The sequence below is a fragment of the Anser cygnoides genome, chromosome 1 (genome assembly GCF_040182565.1).
Source record: "Anser cygnoides isolate HZ-2024a breed goose chromosome 1, Taihu_goose_T2T_genome, whole genome shotgun sequence".
In the NCBI taxonomy this organism is placed as follows: Eukaryota; Metazoa; Chordata; class Aves; order Anseriformes; family Anatidae; genus Anser; species Anser cygnoides.
The window spans coordinates 181,052,934-181,072,549 of NC_089873.1; the positions used below are offsets into that span (position 1 = coordinate 181,052,934).

The 19,616-nt window shown below is 43.0% G+C and overlaps 2 protein-coding genes across 7 annotated transcripts in view; one reads left to right on the forward strand and one right to left on the reverse strand.

Annotated features, from left to right (window-relative positions):
- Positions 1-10,029, reverse strand: part of ENOX1 (ecto-NOX disulfide-thiol exchanger 1) — a 364,265-nt gene extending 354,236 nt beyond the window's left edge. For 4 of the 6 annotated variants that reach the window (XM_048046938.2, XM_066988313.1, XM_066988327.1 and 1 more), the window contains exon 1: positions 9,682-10,025. The gene's annotated coding sequence lies outside the window, so the exon portion shown is untranslated. Of the gene's footprint in view, positions 1-9,681 lie in introns of all 6 variants that reach the window. The other 2 variants (XM_048046941.2, XM_048046942.2) reach the window with 2 other exon arrangements.
- Positions 8,541-19,616, forward strand: part of LACC1 (laccase domain containing 1) — a 49,466-nt gene continuing 38,390 nt past the window's right edge. Inside the window, exon 1 of the mRNA XM_066988398.1 lies at positions 8,541-8,938. The gene's annotated coding sequence lies outside the window, so the exon portion shown is untranslated. The remainder of the gene's footprint in view (positions 8,939-19,616) is intronic.

Here is a 19,616-nt window from a genome sequence, read left to right on the forward strand (position 1 = left end):
AATTGCAGCCTTGTATTTTGCAAAGAAAACAATATTAACTACCCATTACATATGTTCTGCAAAATGATACATAAGTTTAACAAATGCAACATGGAAAACAAAACTGTAAAACCCAACTAATGACACACATACTGCACCTGGTTTCACATGTTTTCTGTAATAGCATTAACCTTTTAACAGAATTGGCAAGCAGCTGGATAGCTAAGTAGATTGGCAACAGTACACGGAGCCTTTCACCTGGAGTGTATCAGCTCAAGTTTAGCCCAGCTCCCTCTAGGAACTGAAAACATGTGCTCTCTCACAGGCTGTCAGTGAAATAAAATGGTAATTGCTATCTGCTTCATACAAAATTGGAGATTACACTGCAGAAGAAGAGCCATCAGCATAAACAGCATTTCCTCTCAGTGTTAAGATATGAATAACCTTGAACCAAAAACTGACCAAGGGCCCCTTCATTTGTTAAAATGATGTTGACCTAAGAAATGCTCATTTTGGGCCAAGTAACAGAAAGGCAACATAATGAAGATTTTAAATCAAACTTATTTTCCAAGTCCTTTAAGTTTTCATTCATAGCAGCCTGCCAACAGTACCTCTGTTTATACTCTGCCTGAAGACTGTGGAAGCCAGATGCCTGCATGCAGAGGAGGCATGAGGATGTCTGAATAGACCACCCTTTTACAGCTAGTAAATCCACACAGAGTGCTTGTTCACATCCAGGTGCCTGCCATCCTTATCTGCCAGCAGAGGACCATAAACATACACTTTTTTTTGATGCTTCTATAACCATACTACCCTGAGCTGTGATCTCATCAAACTTCACTGCTAAGCAAGGGTCAGAACTCCATGGAAAATTCTCAATAAGCTAAGTGACTAAGTGGATCACTTACTCAGTAAATGCTTTCTTCTGAGTTGGTGCTGAAGTAATGCCAACATCCACCGCAAGTCATCAGAAGAGATTAATCCATGGATCTTTGCCACCAAACTCTAAGCCTCTACCACTGCAGAATGTGAGGGAACTGTTTGCTTCACTTGGTAGCAATAGCAAGCTCTTATTCTATATGCACAGGAGACACCAAATTAGGGTATAACACAATTTCACAGAATGTCAGACCAGCAAAACACAAGGAAGCAATCTGCTACTTTCAGATGAAACAAACTTATTTGTCATCACTGAAAATCCTCTTGACTCTTCTTACAAGGGCACAAGTATCAGCACCTCTTCTAAGAGTGTGCTCTCACTCCAGTTATTGCATTCCACCTCCCTAAGTGCACCTCGTGCCTTTATCAGCTACTTCTATTTCATTTCTTTGTTTCCCTGTCAAAATGCTTGTTAACAGGTATGGGTAAGTATAGACAGAATTGTAAAAAATGATGTTAAACTCTAACTGTATTCTACCCCAGACACACCTGTTATGTCCTGAAACTTTTTTACACAGTCTATAGGGCACAAACTCCTTTAAAATCTACATAAAGCCAACCTGTCATGCCAGAATAATTGTGTGTTATCCACTCTGGTCACAGAGGAACTGTTCTGTTGATGAGATCTAGAATACCAAAGCCCACATCCTAAACACTATCTTAAATGTACTTGGGGGGGGGGGGGAACAAAAAAAAAAAAAAAAAAAGAAACTGCTTTAAAGTCTCATTTAAACTATTACAAAAAATAAAGATTTATTAACATAAACAAATTGTAATTAAGACAGTTGTTGACCTAGCTCCTCTGTGCAAGAACAACAGACAGAATAATAACCTTGTACTTTGACAGCATCTTTCATCCAAAAGGATTCCATCCAACAAGCCTGATCTTACACACACTTACAAAGAAGAGCACTTAACATATGGAGTAATCCTAAGTAAACTAACCTACCTACCCACAGCTTTACCCACTCAATTGTACAGGTTATTTTTGTCTACCTTATCCATCCATCAAAAAAAATTATCCATCCATCAAAAAAACTGCCCTTCTAATATCAGCAATGCATAGGCAACAACTTCAGCCCTAATCCTTAGGCTCTGCCCTAAAAAAAAACGTTTTTCCATTTTCATTCAACCTCTTCTCAGACCTCCATCACCAACGCTATCAACCAACCCCCAGAGACAAGGACCAGCAAGGGCTGAACCTGGTTTACACATTGAAGGATTTCTTTTTAAAGTTACCTGGGATGTACCAGGAGTGCATTGTTTACAGACCAATGTTTTTTCTCATATTACGCTGCTCACAGGAAATCTAGAGGAAGCATAAACCTGGCCTCTATAACTTCGTAACATGGCTTTCTTGCACCAAAACTTATTTAAACCAAAAGCCAGTCTCACCAAACAGCTCTGCCACAGATCATCTTTCACTTGAGTTTGGCACTCATGCAAAATTGCTGTTTTAATCACCATCCAGCATGGAAGGGTTATCCCAAATCACCTGTTTTTACCGTACGATTACTAAAATAGACCTTGTTTAATCAGTTGGCTGCCAGGTATCCACAACACATGGCAGAGGGAAATCCACCTCCTCGCCTGCAATTTGCATGGCTTTTGGAAAACTTTCCCCTATGATACCAGACTGCACTATGTTTTTTTGTTTGACTGTTTGTTTGTTTGTTTGTTTTTCCCCTGAATACATGCTTCAGAGTAAAATAAATTGCAAGAAACCATTGTAATAGCATCATTCCAGGCAAGGGTTCCTCAAGAAAACACCCACTATACCATGAACCTGCATCTTGCCTGTCTGTTTTCACCCAGACTGAGTGGATGAGGGAGCTATTTGAAGCAGTACACCCTGAGAAATATTATTCATGCTTCTGTCCTCCTCTCACGGCCTCTTCCAGAAAACAAGTCACTGACAGTAGTCATCTGGACTTGCACTGCACACAGACTAGCCAGATCACAGCAGACAACTGGTGAGAGATCATAATGGGTACAGAGGCAGGGAGGGACACAAAGGGATAATTAGCAAGTTCTACTGCTTCATCATTCATACCTGATGGCAGTGAGCTTCATTATATGAAGAAACAAAATGCTGCAGAAGCTGTCACCCCTGTGCCCCCTATACCACCCTGAGATGCTCGCTGTTTTCAAAAGGGAAAACAAACGAATGAAAAAAAAAAAAAAAAGAAAGAAAAAAAAAAGAGTTGTTTACTAGAAAATCTACTGTAGCTAATCCTTGCATATCCATCATCCCAGCATTAGATCAACCTGAGCCCATATGATGACCCTGCTCTGAGTCATGCTTTTTTAAAATCATAAAACCCAACTGTCTTGGCACTGGAAATTGCTTTGCCAAGGTACAAATACTCCAGCTTGAGAAAAATCAAGTCAAGGATTGCTGGCCCAGGTTCTGACCTAGTTTCTCCTGTAACCTTCAGCTCAAACTAGAACAAACCACAGACACGAAAAAGGGCTGTTAGATCTTGTACTCCTACACCTTTAAAATGCAGAATCTCTTCCTCCAGTACATTTTAGTGACTTGCCTACAGAAAGGACTTGCCTAAAACTCTTATTTTAAACATCTGAAAGGGAGGTTCTCACTATACCTAGGCTAATACAGGCCCTAATACATATTCCTATCATTAAGCTTTTGCCCAGAATTCAACTTAAGCTTTTTCTTCCTTTATTTCATTATGAGGATGACAGGACACTGGAACAGGTTGCCCAGAAAAGCTGTGGATGAGCCACCACTGGAAGTTTTCAAAGTTGGGATGTACGGGGCTTTCAGCAACCTGGTCTAATGGATGATGACCCTGACCACATCAGCAGGGTGGGATTAGATGACCAAACCATTCTGTGATTCTCTTCTCCCACATAATGCACTGAAAAAAATAGATTCCTTCGACTGTAATACATTTCAGAAATCTCAGTATAGTTTAATAATCTACTCACATTTGGTGCCAGGCTAAATATATATATATTTCTGAATATTTCCCCTCAAGCTAGTTCCTTCGGACATCTGATCATTTTGTTGCTCTTCTTTGAGCTCTACTGAAATAGTCTTTAATATCCTGTTGATATGGTATTCAGTTTTCAGATGTGTTTGTGGCAGATGCGTACAAAAAGGAAACATAGAATGGTTTTGGGTAGGAAGGGACCTTAAAGATCACCCAGTTCCACCCCCCTGCCATGGGCAGGGACATCTCCCACCAGACCAGGTTGCCCAAAGCCCCATCCAGCCTGGCCTTGAACACCTCCAGGGATGGGGCATCCACAGTTTCCCTGGGCAACCTGTGCCAGTGCCTCAGCACCCTCTGAGGGAAGAATTTCCTCCTAACCTCTAACCTTTAAGGTCCCTTCCAAACTTCTAATCTAAATCTCCCCTCTTGTAGTATTAAACCATTCCATCTCATCCTATCACTCCACCCCCTGACAAAGAGTCCCTCCCCAGCTTTCCTGTAGGTACTGGAATGCCGCTGTAAGGTCTCCCTAGAGCCTTCTCTTCTCCAGGCTGAACAACCCCAACTCTCTCAGCCTGTCTGTCTTCATAGGAGAGGTGCTCCAGCCCCTTGACCATCTTCATGGCCCTCCTCTGGACCCGCTCTAACAGCCCCACATCCTTGTGCTGAGGGCCCCAGAGCTGAAAGCAGCACTCCAGGTGGGGTCTCAGGAGAGCAGAGCAGAGGGGGACAATCACCTCCCTCACCCTGCTGGCCATGCTGCTTTTGATGCAGCTCAGGATATGGGTGGTTTCTGGGCTGCAGGCACACATTGCTGGCTCATGGTGAGCTTCTCGTGAGCCAACACCTCCAGGTCCTTCTCCACAGGGCAGCTCTCAACACATTTGAGGAATCCCACTTCTTTGTTCACTGGCATAGCACCTTTTTGTTGTCAGCTCAACTACAAACTGTGCTGTTCTGTAATCAAGTCACACTGCGAACCTGTGTATTTCTTCCCGCTGGGTCTTAATTCTAGATTACTTCGAGCATTGCTATTATCCATCAGTAAATTCCCAATTTGAGACCTCCTCTCCTATGAGCCTGCCTTTTCATGAACTTTGTTCCCTTTGCTCTACTATCCTGTAACAATTCTACTTAAGTTCAGTTTACTCCAAAGCAAAGATGTTGCTAGTTTCAAAGGTTACAGGTTTTGCTTGAGGCCCCTATTCAACAAAGCATTTAATTACATGCCTAACTTTAACCACATGCTTAAATCCAATTGATCTCAGCAAGCAGAGATGAGCTTAAGCATATGTTAAAAAAGAAAAAAAAAAAAAGTTAGGCATGCAAGTCAATGCTTTGCTGAACCAAATCCTCAGTTTCTGTAATCACATGGATGATTTATTTTCCATCTTTGGCAAGAATTGACAGCTCAATGCTTTCATGTTACAGGATTTAAAAATGAAGCTTCTCGAGAGTCCAAAACTGACATCATGCTTTTGTTCCTTTCTTAAAATAAGAAAGGGAAATAAATACTTAAGCAAATATCCTACAGTACGACAATCATTAAGCCTCTAGGATTTAAACACACAGTGACTCTACATTCTCGTTACTGCAGTACCCTCTGAAAAAGATAAAATAAAATTTAAAAGCCATGTGAAAATGTTTAAAAAAGACTTGCCGCACGTGCATCTCAGTAAGATAAGCACCATGTTCCCTGCTAGCTCGTTAGCCACTACCATCATTGCATAGTTAAATGGTGAGAAAAAAGCTGTCAATTTCTTAATTCTTTTCTAACTAAACACATTTAAATAAAATGGATTTAACTCATTGCTCCAAGAAAGATTTAAGGGGGAGAAGTGGCAAGAAGTTACCAGTCTTTGGTTTTGGTCATGGGTTGACTACTTCTACCAGTCTCCAACCCACATGACAGCAGATGTAAGATTTCACGTCGATAAACAACAAATGCAGTTGGCATAACAGGAATTTTGTGGAGAGTGTTTAAAATCACTTCCAAATGTCTTCCATTGTTTACATGCAGACTACTTCATGACCTTTCTCTTAATTATTTTTTGGTTTGTTTTGCTTTGTTTATTTGTACTGTTTTGCTTCTTTTGCCTTCCCTCATTCTGCTGCCTGGTAACTACAGGTAGGGGCTACATGGAATGGAATTAGGCAGCCATACCAAGAGTAATCTGCGCACTACCCCACTGTAAGTCTCTGGGTTTGGGAGGAGTGCCATCTGAGAAAGAAATGACGAAGAAAAAAAATGGAAAATGACTACTTCCTCTCCAACCATAAAGCCTTCCAAAATTCAATTAACGTGTTCTAAACTAAACTGTCAACACATGCTATGGCACTAAAATGTTTAATTACAAATGTATATAAGAAAGTAGCTGCTCATTGATATTTATCAGAATTATAATATTCCCTGACCATTGCATTTCAACCATTGTTATTGAAGTGACATTTGTTTTAACTCTTTTGTCCCTCAGTAGTTACAATGAGCCGTAAAATCCTATAGACAATATATATGATCATATATATAGACAATATATATAATCACACCTGTCGTATCTCTTAAATAGCACTACAAACCCCAAAAGCCACTCAGAGATGTAGTTCCCACACCTAGCACAAATAGCATTGTTTACTAATGATTACTAAAGGATTACATTTGCTGTTTTCCCCACTGCAAATACATCTTGTGATTTTAGGTTTTCTAAGATGGAAATGATATCTTCACGTTCACAGATTCAGTGGTGCAACCAATAGGAAAATCACCCCTGTGTTCATTTACAGCACAACCACTGTAAATGCTGCTGGATACCCAAGACCCGTAGGTAAAACTCTGAACAACTTTTTGCCACTTTCTACTATAAAGGAAGGGCAGGAGGCAAAGAGGCAGAAGTGTAGAAACTCCTCTGCGCCACTGTACATACAACTACTCATCTGTGACTGCTCATCTCCTTTTCCCACTGCGGTTCTAAGCACTAACACCTGCTGGAAAGCCGAAACCCGATAGGCAGTAAGTACAGATACAGGGTTAGAGCCACAGCCTGCACTAATGGATTTTTTCGGATAGATGGCAGTGTACAAAGTGCATATGAGACTGGTCCAGGGTCGAGAATCCATTTCAATGCTCAGACACTAACTAAGGGAATTACTGCATTATCAAAAGGGCTTTTAGAAAGATCATGGCTTCAGACCCTGTCCTGCTGCACTGGGATAGCTTTAGCTCTTTTGAAGGGGTGAACTGGGTGCCAAAAACATAAAAGTAGCAAAGCAGAGCTTTGGATTTTATTTCCCGTTCCTGTGAGTGGCAAGGGGGTTTTTTTTATTTTTTTTTAATGCATTCTAACAAACATGGTTTTAAAGCACAAAGCTAAAAGATGATTAGCAAGACTAAGTAGGAGATCCTGCATACTGGACACAGTAGATCATAAAACTGGTTCTCTGAGGTCAGTAACAGTATAGATTTAGAAATATTACAGCAATAAAAAAGGGCATTTCAAATCACTCTCATTGGCAACAAAATCTACAAATACTACTCACTTTGTGCCCTCCTCTCTCTAACAGACACTGTTATCAAGCTAAGAAAGCAGCGTGAAATTTTAACCGTTTAACTGCATTTAGCCTGGCAAGTCCCTTTCTCACAAAAGGAAAACCCTAACAAAGCAGCCAAAACGCACAGGAGCGGATCTCACTACACGGCTGGCAGTTCTGTGCCCACTTCGGGGTTTTGACACACAGCTCTCATGATGTGGAAGCATCCACCACCGTTTTGTTTTCTGTTCACAGTAGGGGGTTGCTAGGAAACAAAATACTATTGTCTGATTTCATGATCTATTGCCTGGTTTGCCTGGCGAGAGCGTCTCCTGAAGCTATCGCTGGATTATTTTACATTGCACGGAGATTAAGACTTACATTAAAACACATGTATGCAATGAGACGAATTGTAAAAAAAAAAAATAAAAGCCTCAAAAAAGGGGAAAGAAGACAAAGTATCCTGGAAAAATGAACTCTGGTAGCCCGGTGCTATTTATGTACATACACACTCGCACGTGCATCACCGCTCCCTTACTGTACCTATAGTTTTGTGGACTTGTCGGAGACTCTCTCGCCTCCGAGGACACAAAACGTTCCCTTACTACGGGAGAGCTACTGTACGCTGCAAGTTCTGTAAATACCACATGCTGCAGAACGCCTGGTGCCGCCAAGCAAACACACTGGAGTCATTTTTTCCAGATTTCAGCTGAGGGTTGTTTTGGTGCCTTAATTTCTTTATGTAATCGGTTTTGCACATTCGGACAGAGAGAAGAGTCTGAGACAATTACCCCCCTTGCTCCCCCCCTTTGGCTGTAATGCAAATAAATAAATAAATGAAAACATCAGGAAAAGAGATCTAGAATTGAAAGCCACAAAAGCACATTTCACCTCTTTTTTACAGCAAGGCATCTTTGTGAAGCAAGAGATTAACACATTATTAGGCACCACATTTGTTTGGTTCTATGAAGGCATCCCCACAGCACACGCGGAGACCTCAACACCAAAAAAATACACAATCACACTTAAAAAGCTGAGAGGGAGATGGAGAAGCTTCTGTACAATGCATTACAGAAAGAGGTTTCAAATAAAACCTGCATAGTAGTTATTACTCTTTTATGCATATCTACGATTTCGCACCATGCACAACACGCGCTATTTCAAAGTCCTTTCAACTTATTTATTAATGTCGACGCATTTTATCATTCTGTTTTAAATTCCGGAAGAAAAAAAATGAATGAGGCACGTTGCAAAAGGCATCAAAGCTCTTGACACGCTACAGCAGAACTTCCAGCGATAAAAAGAGAAAAGTAACAACAGGCAAGACAGAAAATACACCAAGGCTTCTCGCCTCCCCTGCCCAGGGATGGACTCCCTCAGACTCCAACCTTCCTCACGGCCACCAGCCCTCTCCAAAACCACCCTGGGGATGAAAGACCGGGAGTAAAAGGCAAGGCAGCTTCTTTTGCAGCCCAGACAACAGCAAGATTAGATCAAAGCAACGGGAGATGGACACGACCCGCAGCCAATCCCGGGTAGGATACGGCTTTTCCCCAGCTGGGAAGCTCCTAGGGTAACCCCACTGCCACCCCGGGATGCTGGGGCGTGCAGCATCGCCCCGACACCTCCTCCGAAGCGCTCGCTCGGGCACCGGGGGGGACAGAGGAGGAGAGCGACGGGACAGCCACCCCCGGAGCCGCCACCGCTCTGGGAGCTGCAGGGGGGGCTGCCTTGCCGCAGCTGGGGACGCCTGGCTCCCCGCAGACACCAGCAGGGCTCTGCGAGGGGGGACACGGGTTCTGTAGGGTCCCCGGTCCCTGCAGGACAGGGCTGCGGGGCCCGGAGGGTGCTCCCCTGTGTGGGGGGGAGACAAAAGGGGGGTTCCCAGCCCAGCCCGGTGGGGGGCGGCGGCAATTGCAATTTACAAAAAAAAAAAAAAAAAAAAAAAAAAGATAAATAAATAAATATACAAATATAAATAAATGGCCCGCTAGTGGAGCGCGGGGCGGGGGGGGGGGGGGGGCATGGGAAGGGTGTGGGAACACCCCAAAAGCAGCCGGCCCCCAAACAAGAGCCGAAGCCGGGCGCCCAGGAGAGCAAACTTTCCGACTCACCGGGGAGAGCCGGTGCCGGGGGGGCCGTGCACGGCCCCCGGGAAGCGGAGCCGGGACCGGGACCGGGATCGGGACCGGGACCGGTATCAGGGACAGGGGCTGCGCGGCTCGCCCTGCTCCCCTCGCCCTCCTTCCCTCCCTCCCCCTGCCCTCCCCGTACCTACCGGCTGCCGGTGCGGGGCCGCGGAGCAGCGGGAGCCGCCGCCCGCCCCCTCTCCTTTCCTCCCCTCCCCTTTTTCCCTTTTTCCTTTCCTTTTTCCTTTCCCTTCCCCTCCCCGGCGGCGCTGCAGCGGGCGGAGGACGCCCCGCGGCGGCGGGGAGCGGGGGGCCGGGGAGGAGGCGGCGGCCGCCGATGCACAGGGAAGGGAGCGAGCGGTGTGTCCGTGTGTCTGTCTGTCTGTCTGTCTGTCTGTCTGGGTGCGGGTGTGTGTGTGTGTGTGTGTGTGTGTGCGCGCGCGGCGGGGAGGGATGCTGCAAGGGAGCGAGGGAAAATTCTCCCCTCCTAGCGAAGCCGCCGACAAATGGCAAGGCAGGTGTGCAGGGGAGGCAAGGCTCCCGGAGGATGAGGAGGAGGAGGAAGAAAGAGGAGGAGGAGTGGGGGGAGGCGGCCGGGGGTGGGCTGTGAGGAGGGCGGGGAGCACGGAGCCCGGCGGCGGGAGCAGCCCCGAGGAGGAGGAGGAGGAGGAGGAGGAGGAGGAGGAGGAGGAGGAGGAGGAGGAGGAGGAGGAGGAGGAAGAAGCGGCAGCGGGGAGCCCAGGGTAACTGGGGGAGGTGCCCCAAGTTGTCCCCCAAGCCTCCGCTCAAACTGCCCCAGCCGCGGCTTAGGGAGCTGCATCCCACCCGGTGGGCTCCCGGTGCGCCCTACGGAAAGCCCCCTGCGAGAAGTACCGGTGTCGGACACGGGGCTGGGGACAGGGTGAGGAGGGGGGCTTGGGCTCAGCTTTCCTTCAGGAAAGGGGCAGCTGGCCGAGGGCAGAGCATCCCTGCTCATGGGAACCGGTGTCAATAAGCAGTTCCCAAAATCCGAGCTGCTCCTAGAGGTGCCACCGAACACCTCGGTGGAGAAGAGACTTAGCCAAGCCCTTTGTGGCTGAATTTCATCCCTGACAAGGGGTGTTTGCGAGTCTGAACTCTCCGTGCTGCTTGGGAAAAGCCTGTTCTTCTCCTGGCCTGAGCTGCCATGGGAGGCTGCTGGAAGCGGCCCCATTGCGCGGTAGAGATGGCTGTGATTTAGTGCTGGAGAAAGCCTTTGAATGCCCATTTATAACAGGTTTCAGCACACTTCTGGGTGACGATTAGTTGGTAAGTGAAAAGTGGCTGTGGCTGAAAGGTGGAAACTAACATCAGATATTAAATATTGCACGCGGCAGCTATGATTTCTAGTAGTAGGAAGAAAATCTGATAGAAAAATCTCCAGTCTCTCCTTTTTTTCACAGTACTTCTTTCACCAAAGTGGCACTGAATTACATCCACAGGTATTGGGCTAATTGTGTATGCTCACCAGCCCATCATTTTGGGTTTACCAGCAAACATGCTTATGCAACAGAAGCAATTTCCACACCACTGGGCTCATCTGATTTAAACGACACTGGCTTGTGTTGCCTCCATGAGTAGCTTTTTTCCCCTGGCTGGTAGGGTTAGTGTCACAGCTTCAGTTTGAGAAGTGACAACAAATAATACTGACACAAATTATACCGAGCAATGCAAGGGCATACACATAGAGGACAAAAACCGGGAACTAATGCACTACCGTAGGTAAGTGTTAACTACCTCTGCTGAGGAGCAGGAGCCACTCTTTGCCCAGCTGTGCAGATGTGGATTACTTATTTCTTCATGCTTTTTTGTTTGTTTCTTTTGCTTTTCAGTTGTGATACAGATAGCTATATAAAGGAAAAATTTCTGGAGGCATTTCTGTTAGATGTAGCCCTGACAAAAGTAAGACGTAATTATAACTTGGGCATCCTATTCTATGCTATTTACAGTAAAACACATCTATTTAGTCCTTTAAAGCACAGACATTAAACCCATTCGTTCTTAAGCAACCACCTACTTTTAAAAAGCCTCCAGAAAACTCATGGAGAAGTTCATGCACAACTCATATTTATGCACAATTTACATGCACAATTTACACCTTTAGCATAAATTGGTTTGGGAAATGAAGGACTAGTTAATAAATCACATCACTTCCAGTGTCTGAATATATTTAAGTTTGTTGCACTTATCTGCATTGAATTTGCTTTTTTCTAACACTGAATGTAGTTGTACTTAGAAACACACACATGTACTACTATGGAAACAAAAAAAAAAAAAAAAAGCATTTTAAGCATACTCCTCTTGACTGTTGTGTAAGCCTTGGCTGGTATAAAATAGAGGTAAAAAATATCTCTGCCAATATCGGTCCTCTTTAACATACCTGACTGAAGTGTCAAAACTTGATAAAGTCATTTCATTAAGGCAGTTTAGGCTTGTCCTCTTCTCCTGTCCCACAGAACTGTCTGGATGAGAGCAGGCACCCAAACATGATCACGCACCCACATGTGTGTGTGCATGCACAAATCTGCAGAAGCAGGTGGTGTCTGCTCTGCACGATTTTCACCAACACGGGCTCCTTGCCTCATGTATTTGCTATTTGTAGGTCAGTACACTGCCAGGTCCCAGCCAAGATCTCACTGTGTTTGGTTCTGAATAGCTCTCAGGAAGTTGCTGGCTTGACCCTGGAGACTTTACAGTCTAATTTTTTAATAACTGAAGGATTTTTATTATTATTATTTTAAAAAGACACATTTTAGCTGTCTCGTAAGCATGCATTATAACCAAAGACTTCAACAGGAGCTGCACAGACACATCTGAGAGCACAATTAGGCCCTCTGGACCTTTTAAAGCTTCAAAAAATAGTCATGTGTAATTCCTTCTTCTGTGGATACTGCAAGCTTTAAGAGAATTTCTGAAAGCTGTAAATTCCTATTTATCCACTAAGAGGCTCACAGGCAATCTTCCCCTAATGGAAATAGAACTGTAAAGCCGAAACATTAATATACACAATATGATACATTACGCAGGGATAGACTAGCCCGAGCCAATCGGAGGGCTGTGCTGCCGTGCCGTTACAGAGCCATAGCCAAACGGGTGAGTGGAGCCTGCTCGCTGAGTTCGGTATCTGATTTATAGCAGCACTCTCAAGAAGAAGAAAAAAAAAAAAAAAAAAAGGACAAAAAAATAGACAACATACGACCTTTGAATCCCTCATCTGCATTGGCTGGCAGCTGAATCCCTCATCTGCATTGGCTGGCAGCTGTTATTGGCTAATGGGAGAGCACCCTTTTGGTCTAAATACGAGCCAGCTATTCTTCAATAATGACGCTGTTAATATGCAAATCTCACTGCTCCGTCTACTGTAATCTCCCTCCACTGATTGGCTTCTGTGATGAAAAAATTCAGGTTATTAGTTGGCAGACAAAATACACTCTTCAGGTTCCCCCTTAAGATGAAGCGTTATAAAGCCTGGAGAATGTACGTGCTAGAGACAAACAACAACAAAGCAAGACAAAAAGAAGCAAAGAAAATGGGATTAGAAACATGATAAAAGGGGGAGTTGTACATTTAAAAATACTCCTGATTCTCTTTCTTCTTTCTAGCTTTCTCTTGGGACTTTTGTCAGTTACTATAGATAGGCCATTTTTGTCCTTTTTTTTTTTCAACCTTTCCCTCTTACAGATGTGTGCTTGAGTTCACGGCAACAGACTTTAATTAGTACCAAAAATGTAATTTCTGTGCTAGAAGACATTCATGTGTCTGCCTTCATGGGTCAGCTTTGCTGGCCTGCCCACAGAACATTAGGAAGGGATACATCACTATGCATTGGCGTGTATCTTGGTATTGAAAAGGTGAAGGGAGCAATTGAATGAGAGGCAATCCACAGTTCAAGTCTTTAAAATCCATTCCAAAAAAAAGCAACCACCAATATCAGCACCTGTATTGACATATTTGTCATAAAAGGCCAGACTTGGGCCAACCACTGAACTTTTCACCAAGGACCTTTTCTACAAGATAAGGAGCTGATGGGAGCACTCATGCCAACTGAACCGTCAAGATTAGCATTTCATTTTCCATCAGAAAATATGGCATATATCCCAATATGGCATACAAGAGTGAGATCTGTTCTCTGTTGTACGGTATAGAAATTAAACACTTCCATCGACTCTGGTAGTGTAAATTCTGAGAACTTTCACAGAGACGGATTGGGCTCGGGGATCTCCAAAGCTGACCTGCAGCCACACTGTTCCTCCCTCTTTGCTTTTGTTTTGTAGACCTTCCCTCGTTCTTGCAATCCACCTCTCCTGACACATAGCACCTGACAGGCTGCATCGTCTTCAGTGTGGTACAGACACATCCAGCTCTCCCCCTTCCTTCCCTGAAGTGACAAATGAGATCAACTTATTAATTTCCCAGATCTATGTATCTGCACTGAAATCACGGTCCCAGTGAAATCAAAACAAATTTTGTCATTGATTTTGTAACAGCCCTGGTTTTCCTTCACAGGACTGGCAGCAAAGTATTTTTGGAGAACTGGACACTGATTCTAATTTCCAGATGAGAGGAAGAAGGCCGGCTACTGCTAGTGTACAATGCGTGACCCTTCTCTTTCCTCAGGCGTTTTGCCAAGGGGAAAGGGCTGAGGGCTCAGCTCATAGGAGGCTTCCCACAGGGCTTTTGATTAATTTGCCATGAAAACAGGATCTGTGTGTATATATATATATATATATACATATATAAAGATAGATACCAAGCCTGCTGCAGTTCAAGTAGCATTTGGACAACACTCTCAGACACATGGTCTGATTTTTATTTTTGTTTTTTCTGTGTGTGTGTGGTCCTTTAGGGACCCAGGAGTTGGACTCGATTCCAACTCGGATATTCTATAATTCTATGATTCTATGCCATGGAGCTGCTTTCCTTTTCTGTCTCACGTATTTCAGATGCAGAGATAATGGAAATAGCATAAGCAGAAATGCAGGCAGGTATCTGAAACTAAAGGTTAGAAGGAAAAGGTTTTGACAAGAACCACATAGGCTCTGCCTGAGCTTCCCACAGCAAAGGTCAAACAATAAGCTTCACACAAATTAATAGCACTTCAGCTACTGTAAAGGAACTTTAATATTTCAGTTTCAATAGAAAGCCTGAAAAATGTATAATGTATAATGCAATTCATTTATTTTTCTGAGTGTTTTTTTTGTTGTTTTTTTTTTTTTCTGAGTGTTTTTTTTTTCTTTCCCAAGTGGTATGACCATTTCTTTCCAATATATATTAGGATCCTCATTTAATAAATAATAATAAGGCTAGTTAGTAATTAACTCTTAATTGTGCTCTCCCTGGTATTGCTCTAGGGTTAAAAAAAAAGGGTCCACATGCTTCAGCAGGCAGAGCTACAAAACACATCCAACCAGATAATTGACACAGCCGTTGAGCCAGCACAGTGTTAACTCTCTTTTAAGCTTCCTCAAATCATCTAGCTTTAGAAACCATGTAACTTAATTGGATTGCTACAGACCTGACAGTTCCCCACGTACTGTACGCTAACGGATTGCATCGTTACTGTATGATTGGATGCATAAGCTACTGCTGTCAGCTCTGAGACCCGTTAGGCACCGTCACCAGCCCATCTTTCATCTTCTGATCGCCATCACAAAGTGAAAACAACAATGTTCCCCCCTAATAATCTGGAAAATTTAATTTGGAGAAATTTAAAACAACCACCCACCAGAACCAGATGTAGGCCTAGCCTCTCATCCGCAGTCACGTAGGTAATTCTCCACCACATGCCCAGTACTGCTGAAACTCCAGTTAGTTCAAGGAGACTCATCAAAAGAACAATCAAAAGAATAAAAGAATCAAAATTCTTTATCGCAAGAATTACTTAGATGAGGAAAGTCTGCTGAACAAGGCCGTTATAATCCCAAAGGGGAAAATATGAGGGCAATTTACAAGGCAACACTATCTTTGCTCACTAAACACAGTTAGAGAGACAGAGTGGATAACAGAAGCTAAACAGCAGCTTGACAAATTCCAAAATGCAATTTCGGTTTCCACCTTAATGAAGCAAAAGTTAATATCTGTAAGTCGGAGATGTCCCCGAGGCACGAGTGACAGGTAGGTGTCAAATTGTCATCGAAAGCCTGTGAAGACTAGATACATCTCTGCCGTTTGTGACAGCACACACCTCCCTCACTTCAGAGACCTTTCGAAAGAGAAGATTGGTGTTTTGGCCATTATACTGTCTCTTTTCTGCTGGTTTCCTGAACACCCATTGTACTGCAGCACTATTGTGCTTGTTTTGTAACATAGGCTTTGCTTCATTCAGAAGGCACCCAAAGCAGACATAATTTTTGTTATTAACCCTTATAGGGGGTATCTAGACATTATTACTGTTGGGGGGAGGGGGGTTACAGCACTGAAAGCACCAAGCTGCTCAACCTTTCCCACGTTAACGTCAATAAATGCTGAGATAAGCTGCCAGCGATCATTTTGTATACAAGTCTCTGCTTTTCAGCAACACCATGTGCATTTTTCAAAAGAGCCAAAGGTACATATTCTGAAAGAACCCCTTCCAGGTGGCTAGTCTTAATGTGTTTTGTGAGTATTTCATTCATTTAGTTATTTACTTGTTTATTTATTTATTTTAGTAGGGAGCGTGGCTTTTTTTTTTTTTTTAATCAGTCAAAACCAACAGCTACTCAGAAAACGATGTTGCCTTTTCCAAACACTCTTCTCTGAGGGCAATATTACCATTGTTTCAGCAAAACCCCTCTTCTTTTTGCCTTAGATAGTTCTTGTGCAAGCCTAGTGGTTAGGCTGCTAAAGAAATATTTATCCCAAGCTATACCATTTTTTTAAGTTAAAGACTCAATCTGATCTAACTTGTTTATAAAGACCTTCCTGAGGGAGATGAGCAAATCCCTTTGCTGTTCTTTGTCATGCCCATACCACTATGTAAGGTTTCCACAAGCCATTGACTATTGATATAGTCTATCCAAAAAGGCTGCAAACCTTCATCAAACAATCTTTAAATTAAGCAACTCTCACCCCCAACATTGCAATTATGTGTTGTAAATAGTCCAGAAGGAGAAGAGATCCTGATTTTGTCCTACTTAGTTTAGTGATCACTAAAATGCAGCCACATCTGGGTGGCTCTTCAACAATACCCAACGGTGCTATATAACATGATGATCAGGAATGGGAAATAAAGACTAATGTATTCAGCTGAAACGGCAACTGAAATTTACATAGGCAGAATATAATTACCTGAACTGGCATCTTGCCAGGACACTGGGGTTAACATTATTACTCCTACAATACTCCTATTTATGGGCAATATGGGAAAAAAAAAAAAAAAGTAACAACAGGATTTTTTAATTGAACCAGTGTGAACCCAACTACAGTAGGTTGCAGACCAATTAAAATTGACAGACCAGTGAAGCAGATACACATAACACACAGATAAATATAGAAAATCCAAATTGTTCTCTTTTTCTTTGTCTTCTCTTGATGTATTTTCCACTAGATATTTCATTTCATTTTCTTAATCTTTTGATGCCAGGAAACTATCATTGACTGGAAACACTTACTAGCTTTTAGCAGACAGTTTTCATAACTTAAAATAAAGATGGAAAAATATATCTTGTTAAATGTTTCAGCATTGCATTTCTTCCCTTTTCTACTGCACATGGTATTAAAATTACATTGGCTGTGCAGCAGGAGATTAGAAAGAGCAACTGCTTTTAACCTTTAATAGTAAGTGATGCTGAAGCCACTAAATCTGTCTTTGGAGTACACACACTGCACACACTACCAATTGGAAACTTGTGGCTAACTGACAAGCAAGCAGACTGATCCCCTATCAAAAATGTTGCAGTGGTTAACTCCTGTAAAGCAAAACTACTTTCTTTTTTTCTTCTTCTTCTGGAAAAAAAAAATTGAAATGGCATAAGATATATTACCCTGTTTAATCCTGGTTCTGCAGTCTTTACTCACCTGAGTATCTATTTCTCTGACAAGTCGAACCACACAAACACCCACTGAGGTCAGTGGGACTCCTGGGGAATTAATATTCCCTATCTGACAGAGGAGTTGTGAGGCATACTTCATTAGTGTTCAGAAGCACTCTGAGAGACCTAGATAACAGCCGCTATATGTTGTAAGAAAATAGTACTATTCATATTCAACAGAAGAGCTACACCATGTTCGTAATTGACCATTGCCTGAATCTTTTCCGAAGTCATTGGTTTTGGAGATATGCCTCAAAGCAAATCCGTTATTTAACAGAACAGAGAAAGTAAAGAAACATCATGGTATTTTTAAGAGCAAAGCAGAGGAAAGCTCCCTTGGGCTGTATCCTATTGACCTCTAGTTCCATTATTGTTTCTAAAATGTTTTTCCATTTAAGGCATTGCCACTGCATCCTTCCCAGGAAGGCCTGGGAAAGGATATAAAGTGAGGTCTCTGCTAAGCCTGTAAGTAACATCTCTAAAAATGGAGGGTTGATTTATCTTTTACTGGCAACCAGGTTTAAGGGGGAAAAACCCTCCAGGCTTTGGTTATGAATCTTCTATAATATAATAAATGGTGCCATCTACTGGTTCTCTTCTGCTTTTGATCAGTGTCAGGATTTGATTGTACGGTACAGCTACTGCAAGTAGCACTAAAACACCAAAGAAATCAAGCCAACATCGCTGTAGCTAGCATACTTCCCGACAATGGATCTTGGAATGATTTACAGGGGTTTCCGTAAAGCAAACAAGTCCAAAATGAAATAAGAGCAGTAGGAGAAAGAAAAATGACAAGATGCAAGCAAGGGAGAAAAGGCAGCATTCCAGCAGATGTGAAACTGGATGAAGGGTCGATATTGAAGACAGATTTAGCTGAGATTGAGCTAAACTGAACCAGATGCAGGCATCCCATTGGACAAATCAGTAAGGAGACTCCTCAGAGACAGGAGGAGAGCTTCTCCAGTCCCTCCCAATTATTTTTCTTTCGGAAAAAGAACAGCCGATCATGATGTTTTTTTCCTTCCACCCACTCCAGTTTCTACTATTAAACAAAGACGAAAACATAACCAGCCCTGACAGAAGAAATATACACCTAGACATAGAAGTTATAGGTCAATTTCTTTCTCAGAGCTCAATATTTTTCCCTATTTACACCAGGAATGAGCATTGACTCTGACTTATGCCTCAGAGAGATATATGAACACTGTCATACACTGTCATGTTTTTAACTAAAAAAGGGTAGGTTTAGATTGGATGTGAGGAAGAAATTCTTCACTCAGAGGGTGGTGAGGCATTGGCACAGGTTGCCCAGAGAAGCTGTGGATGCCCCATCCCTGGAGGTGTTCAAAGACAGGCTGGATGGGGCTTTGGGCAACCTGGTCTGGTGGGAGGTGTCCCTGCCCATGGGCAGGGACATTGGAACCAGGTGATCCCTTCCAACCCAAATGATTTTATGATTCCATGATTCTACTCCTAGTTGAACTAAGCAATCTTGGCACCTCTTGCAGGGCTAAATGGGTATCACTGAGTAAGGGAACTGGTACAGAATACTCTTTATTTGTTGTTACTTTTAATTTATCTATGTAATTTGCTTGAAAAAGCAAAATCAGCTGTAGAGCTATTTTAGTCCTATTTCCTAAGAAAAAGAGACCAGTGCAATCACAGCATCTGGCAAAGGGGAAGCAGTATCAAAAATGCACAATTTTGTCAAGTGCTTCATGAAAGCATAGTGGCTTTTAGAACTGCTTTGGAGGGAAAAGCACAAGGGGAAGCTCTTTTCAGGCATCAGACAACCCCGCCAGATGCAAATCCATAGAAGGTATTCTCCTTCAGTTCATCTTCTCATAAAATACTTGCGTGTCATGATAGTCTTCACCTGCTAAGAAGCAGATAAGCAGGACTGGGAGGAAGTGCAGATTACCAGGGCTTTCATTGCTACAAATGTAACCTGCATCAGAGCAAGTTACAGCTTTTGGGGCTTCAGTTTCATCTCCTATCAATGGAGACCATGCTTATCTGTGTCTTGTAGAGTGCTTTTAGACTTTAAAAGTACAAAA